The following is an 8,471-nucleotide window of genomic DNA, read 5'->3' as shown; positions in this document are numbered from 1 at the left end:
AGAGACCGTGATAGAATTTCTTCAGGTCCACGGCTGGATAATAAACTTCCAAAAAAGTCAGTTAAAGCCATCAAGAAATATACAGTTCTTGGGGGTTGTGATAAACTCCGAAGCTTTCGAAGTAAGGCTTTCAAAGGAAAGGTGTCAAAGGATAAGATCCACAGCCAAGACTATAGCGAAGTCAAGGTCGACTCAACTAAAAGATCTGTTAAAATTGTTAGGCATGATGATGTCAACCATCGGAACAGTCCCATGGGCTCATTGGAAGTTAAGAAAGCTGCAATGGACAATTCTTCCATATATAAAAAGAGGTGCGGCATTGGAGACAAGCATCAAAATATCACCACAAGTGAGGGAGTCATTGACCTGGTGGAGGAGCATAGAAATGGAAGAAAGGGCAACATCGTTGGCACTTCCTTCTTTTCAGGTGGTCACAACGGACGCCAGCTCGATTGGATGGGGGGCCCATCTAGAAGACCTGACGATTCAGGGGGAATGGTCAGGGAAAGAAAGCCTAAAGTCGTCCAACTGGAGAGAAGCAGAAGCAGTCTGGAGTGCGATAGGTCAATTCGCAGAGAGACTGAATGGAAAACATCTAAGAGTCTTCTCGGACAACACGACAGTGGTTTCACACCTGAATCATCAGGGTGGAACAAGGAGCAAGGACCTGATGTCAGTCGTCTCAAAGATCATGAGCTGGGCAACAGAGAATGTTCTTTCATGAACAGCAGTATTTGTTCCGGGGGAAGAAAATACCCTGGCAGACTCCCTGCCACACCGTGATGCTCCATTATACATATGCCACACACTGTGATGCCCATTATACATATGCCACACACTGTGATGCTCCATTATACATATGTCACACACCGTGATGCTCCGTTATACATATGTCACACACCGTGATGCCCCGTTATACATATGTCACACACCGTGATGCCCATTATACATATGCCACACCGTGATGCCCATTATACATATGTCACACCGTGATGCCCATTATACATATGCCACACACCGTGATGCTCCATTATACATATGCCACACACCGTGATGCTCCACTATACATATGCCCCACACCGTGATGTCCATTATACATGTCACACACCGTGATGTCCATTATACATATGTCACACACCGTGATGCCCATTATACATATGTCACACACCGTGATGCTCCATTATACATATGCCCCACACCGTGATGCTCCATTATACATATGCCACACACCGATATGCCCATTATACATATGCCACACACCGTGATGCCCATTATACATATGCCACACACCGTGATGTCCATTATACATATGCCACACACCGTGATGTCCATTATACATATGCCACACACCGATATGCCCATTATACATATGCCACACACCGTGATGCCCAGTATATATTATAATACACATCGTAATGCCCAGTATATATTATAATACACATCGTAATGCCCAGTATATATTATAATACACATCGTAATGCCCAGTATATATTATAGCACACACCGATATGCCCAGTATATATTATAGCACACACCGTAATGCCCAGTATATATTATAGCACACACCGTAATGCCCAGTATATATTATAGTACATAAGTGCTGCTCACCTACATGCTTGTTGCCAGGGGTTCTAGGTCGACAGTTATTAGGTCGACATGAGTTTTTCACTGTTTTTTTACCCGAATGTCGACACAGTCGACATGGACACAGTTGGAGTTAAACCGCAGCACCTCGCATCGCTCACTATGCTTCGGGCACGGTGCCTCGCTGCGCTCGGCACACAATTTTATTCTCCCACCACACCCTAGTGGATGGTAGGGCATGAAATACTGCCTGTCGGCACATGTCGGCTCAAAAAAACAGTGAAAAATGAATGTCGACATAATGACTGTTGACCTAGAACCATGTCGACCTTGGCCCATGTCGACCTTAAGTCATGTCGACCTTGACCCATATCGACCTTTAACCCTGTCGACCTTGGCCCATGTCGACCTTCCGTGTCGACCTAATGACTGTCGACCTAAGTCTGGTCTAATAGATGACCGTTTCCCGCCCGCAGTAGTAACAATACTTATACACATAATGCCCGCAGTAGTAACGATACTTATACACATAATGCCCGCAGTAGTAACGATACTTATACACATAATGCCCGCACTAGTAACGATACTTATACACATAATGCCCGCAGTAGTAACAATACTTATACACATAATGCCCGCAGTAGTAACGATACTTATACACATAATGCCCGCAGTAGTAACGATACTTATACACATAATGTCCGCAGTAGTAACGATACTTATACACATAATGCCCGCAGTAGTAACGATACTTATACACATAATGCCCGCAGTAGTAACGATACTTATACACATAATGCCCGCAGTAGTAACGATACTTATACACATAATGCCCGCAGTAGTAACGATACTTATACACATATTGCCCGCAGTAGTAACGATACTTATACACATAATGCCCGCAGTAGTAACGATACTTATACACATAATGCCCGCAGTAGTAACGATACTTATACACATAATGCCCGCAGTAGTAACGATACTTATACACATAATGCCCGCAGTAGTAACGATACTTATACACATAATGCCCGCAGTAGTAAAAGGGAAAGAAAGCCTAAAGTCGTCCAACTGGAGAGAAGCAGAAGCAGTGTGGAGTGCGATAGGTCAATTCGCAGAGAGACTGAATGGAAAACATCTAAGAGTCTTCTCGGACAACACGACAGTGGTTTCACACCTTATTCATCAGGGTGGAACAAGGAGCAAGGACCTGATGTCAGTCGTCTCAAAGATCATGAGCTGGGCAACAGAGAATGTTCTTTCATGAACAGCAGTATTTGTTCCGGGGGAAGAAAATACCCTGGCAGACTCCCTGCCACACCGTGATGCTCCATTATACATATGCCACACACTGTGATGCCCATTATACATATGTCACACACCGTGATGCCCCGTTATACATATGCCACACCGTGATGCCCATTATACATATGTCACACACCGTGATGCTCCGTTATACATATGTCACACACCGTGATGCCCCGTTATACATATGTCACACACCGTGATGCCCCGTTATACATATGCCACACCGTGATGCCCATTATACATATGTCACACCGTGATGCCCATTATACATATGCCACACACCGTGATGCTCCATTATACATATGCCACACACCGTGATGCTCCATTATACATATGCCACACACCGTGATGCTCCACTATACATATGCCACACACCGTGATGTCCATTATACATATGTCACACACCGTGATGCCCATTATACATATGCCACACACCGTGATGCTCCATTATACATATGCCACACACCGTGATGCTCCACTATACATATGCCCCACACCGTGATGCTCCGTTATACATATGTCACACACCGTGATGCCCATTATACATATGTCCCACACCGTGATGCCCATTATACATATGCCACACACCGTGATGCTCCATTATACATATGCCACACTCCGTGATGCTCCATTATACATGTCACACACCGTGATGTCCATTATACATATACCACACACCGTGATGTCCATTATACATATGTCACACACCGTGATGCCCATTATACATATGTCACACACCGTGATGCTCCATTATACATATGTCCCACACCGTGATGCTCCATTATACATATGCCACACACCGTGATGCTCCATTATACATATGCCCCACACCGTGATGCCCATTATACATATGCCACACACCGTGATGCTCCATTATACAAATGCCACACACTGTGATGCCCATTATACATATGCCACACACTGTGATGCTCCATTATACATATGTCCCACACCGTGATGCTCCAATATACATATGCCACACACCGTGATGCCCATTATACATATGCCACACACCGTGATGCTCCATTATACATATGTCCCACACCGTGATGCTCCATTATACATATGCCGCACACCGTGATGCTCCATTATTCATATGCCACACCGTGATGCCCATTATACATATGTCACACCGTGATGCCCATTATACATATGCCACACATCGTGATGCTCCATTATACATATGCCACACACCGTGATGCTCCACTATACATATGCCCCACACCGTGATGTCCATTATACATGTCACACACCGTGATGTCCATTATACATATGTCACACACCGTGATGCCCATTATACATATGTCACACACCGTGATGCTCCATTATACATATGCCCCACACCGTGATGCTCCATTATACATATGCCACACACCGATATGCCCATTATACATATGCCACACACCGTGATGCCCATTATACATATGCCACACACCGTGATGTCCATTATACATATGCCACACACCGTGATGTCCATTATACATATGCCACACACCGATATGCCCATTATACATATGCCACACACCGTGATGCCCAGTATATATTATAATACACATCGTAATGCCCAGTATATATTATAATACACATCGTAATGCCCAGTATATATTATAATACACATCGTAATGCCCAGTATATATTATAGCACACACCGATATGCCCAGTATATATTATAGCACACACCGTAATGCCCAGTATATATTATAGCACACACCGTAATGCCCAGTATATATTATAGTACATAAGTGCTGCTCACCTACATGCTTGTTGCCAGGGGTTCTAGGTCGACAGTCATTAGGTCGACATGAGTTTTTCACTGTTTTTTTTACCCGAATGTCGACACAGTCGACATGGACACAGTTGGAGTTAAACCGCAGCACCTCGCATCGCTCACTATGCTTCGGGCATGGTGCCTCGCTGCGCTCGGCACACTATTTTATTCTCCCACCACACCCTAGTGGATGGTAGGGCATGAAATACTGCCTGTCGGCACATGTCGGCTCAAAAAAACAGTGAAAAATGAATGTCGACATAATGACTGTTGACCTAGAACCATGTCGACCTTGGCCCATGTCGACCTTGACCCATATCGACCTTTAACCCTGTCGACCTTGGCCCATATCGACCTTCCGTGTCGACCTAATGACTGTCGACCTAAGTCTGGTCTAATAGATGACCGTTTCCCGCCCGCAGTAGTAACAATACTTATACACATAATGCCCGCAGTAGTAACGATACTTTTACACATAATGCCCGCAGTAGTAACGATACTTATACACATAATGCCCGCAGTAGTAACGATACTTATACACATAATGCCCGCAGTAGTAACAATACTTATACACATAATGCCCGCAGTAGTAACGATACTTATACACATAATGCCCGCAGTAGTAACGATACTTATACACATAATGTCCGCAGTAGTAACGATACTTATACACATAATGCCCGCAGTAGTAACGATACTTATACACATAATGCCCGCAGTAGTAACGATACTTATACACATAATGCCCGCAGTAGTAACGATACTTATACACATAATGCCCGCAGTAGTAACGATACTTATACACATAATGCCCGCAGTAGTAACGATACTTATACACATAATGCCCACAGTAGTAACGATACTTATACACATAATGCCCGCAGTAGTAACGATACTTATACACATAATGCCCGCAGTAGTAACGATACTTATACACATAATGCCCGCAGTAGTAACGATACTTATACACATAATGCCCGCAGTAGTAACGATACTTATACACATAATGCCCGCAGTAGTAACGATACTTATACACATAATGCCCGCAGTAGTAACGATACTTATACACATAATGCCCACAGTAGTAACGATACTTATACACATAATGCCCGCAGTAGTAACGATACTTATACACATAATGCCCGCAGTAGTAACGATACTTATACACATAATGCCCGCAGTAGTAACGATACTTATACACATAATGCCCGCAGTAGTAACGATACTTATACACATAATGCCCGCAGTAGTAACAATACTTATACACATAATGCCCGCAGTAGTAATGACGCCTATACATGTAACGCCCACAGTGTGGCTGGGTGGTGGGTGAAGGAACTTGCGCGGCAGGAGGGTTGAGTGGGCGGTCGGCTGAGTAGGGTGCTGTGTAGTGCATCATCGCCGCAGCCATGCTTTGGTGCCCCTGAGAACACCGGGGCCCGGGTCAGCTTTACCCTTTGACCCTCCCTGTAGCCGGGCCTGAGTACATCCCCCACCCCCATAGGCAGACATGTCACGTAATCAGATCCCCCTCCAGCATAGCCCCCAGCCACCCTCCGCCCCCCCACAAATAGGCAGACTTGTCACATATTCACATGCCCCAGGCACTCCAGCACAGCCCCCCCCCCCCATAGGCAGACATGTTACATACCCCTCCAGCACAGCCCCTATAGACAGACATGGGGGGGGGGGGTCTGAATGTCACATGTCTGCCTATGGTGGAGCTGAGCTGGAGGGGGAGCTGAGTTGTCACAGTGAGTCTGTCTGCCCTAATGCAGACAGTAGACAGTCACAGACCCCCTTCCCCCTAAAGTGCAGGAATGTCACATACACAGAAACCCCTCCAGCACAGCCTACACTGTAAAACTGGCACATGCAGGGAGATTTATTCCCCATGTCCCTCACACCCGTGACAGGAGTGAGTCTCTCTCTCTCCTCTTACACACACAAACACACACCCCCATTCCTAACAAGGTTGCCAACCAGTGTCCCCAGAGCCCACAGTGTGACAGGACTCACATAATTCTGGAAGCTGAGAAGCCCGGCCACAGCGCTGCTGCTCCTCGTCTCTCTCCCCTCTCAGGCTGACGTCATCAGTCTAAGAGGTGCTCCCCCTGGCTGCCAGCGGCTGTATTTGCAGCTCATTGCAGCAGCAGGGAGGAGGGAGCCGGACGGAAGCACATGCAGCCATCTTTATTTAGGGCACAGTGCCGCGGCCCAGCACGGAGATGCCGCGGCAGCCCAGTTAGGTAGGATAGGCGGCCCAATCTGACATAAAAGGTGCCGGCCCACCGGGAAACCTGGGTTAGACCTTCTACTGCTACTGGCTGTGTCCCGATAATTTATCCTACAATGCCCCGACGCAGGCTCTAAGGCTTGTTTCTTGCTCTTCCTCTTGTACCCTAAAGCCATGCTTTCAGTTCAGGGAAATTAATCACCTTTCAGTGACAGGAGACAGATCAACCAACTGAAATGTTTACATAAATGTTCTCTTGGTTTTTTTAGCAGCAAACAACAGTTATTGTTTTGTGTATATCACTAACTTTAGGGAGTTCCCACTGACTGAAAACAGGATGCACATGATATTCTGGCAGTCAGGATACAGGGCAAAAGATCGACCCCCTCATCCCAATACAGAGAATCCTGCCACCTAAACCTAACCCCCTGCCCCGCAGCCTAACCCTAGGTTACCCCACTAGTGCCTAAGCCCCCTTCCCAGGCTGCACGCTAGCCCGTCCTGCATGCTCACTGATGGGGATGCTGGCTGACAGTACTCTGATGTTGGCATCCTGATCCGTTTCAAGGTTCTGGCGCCGGTCCCCTGATGACAGTTAGAATGCCAAAATCCTGACCACCAGGATGCTAACCTCATCTGCGGCAAACAATTCTAACAGTCTTTCCTCTGAAGCATTCTTGATTCTTTTCATTTTTATCGCTTTTTAGATTTATTATGTACAGCTGGATTATTTACATTACTGTTTTGATTACTTTTGTATTAAAAGTTGTAATTTATGCCAATCTGTATCCAAAGTTCATTTGCGTTGTAGTCAAGTCAACAATCAGGTAAAAGTTTTACTCCAAATTATAGACTATCAACAATAGAAACTCTAGGGTTAGGCTTAAAAGTGGGTGTCAACATTTCATCAGAGTCAAGGTTTTGGAATGTCCACATTCTGGTTGTCAACGTTCTGAACATGTCGACATTATAGTGTCTATATATTATGACTGTCGACATTGTCAGCTGACGTGTGGGTATTTGTTACATAACATGGTAACTGCTCAATCAACAAGAAAAAATCCCGCAGCACAACAATAAGTAGCAACAGTATGACCTGAACACTACATAATAGGACACTCAAGAGATCTTAGTTGCATACAATATGTTTGCAAAGATATGGGTAAGCCACCAGGCCGCATCACGGCTTCTCTCATTCCAGTAGTTCCTAATGCTACATGATAATAGCACCCACATTGGATCATACAGCTTTGCCCGAGTGTGCACGCGCGCCGGTGAGTTCACCGGCGCGTCTGGGAACTTGCGCAAAGCACTCCTGGGACCGCTGGAGACAGTGCTGGTGGCCTGCCATGGACACCGAGGGACCATCGGGGACCCACCAGGGGCAGGTAAGTATGGCTAAAAAAAAATTATTCCAAAGACCGGAATATTCCCTTATCCGGAATGCTCGTGGTCCCGAGCATTTCGGATAAGGGATACTCAACCTGTAATAAAACATACAAAAATATATCTACAGTAAATTGAAAGTCAAGTCACGTAGAGTCAATCCTAAAACCTCCAAATGGCACTACAAGA

The sequence above is a fragment of the Crinia signifera genome, chromosome 8 (assembly GCF_055691185.1).
Source record: "Crinia signifera chromosome 8, ASM5569118v1, whole genome shotgun sequence".
Taxonomy (NCBI): Eukaryota; Metazoa; Chordata; class Amphibia; order Anura; family Myobatrachidae; genus Crinia; species Crinia signifera.
Note: the sequence above shows the minus strand (reverse complement) of the source record.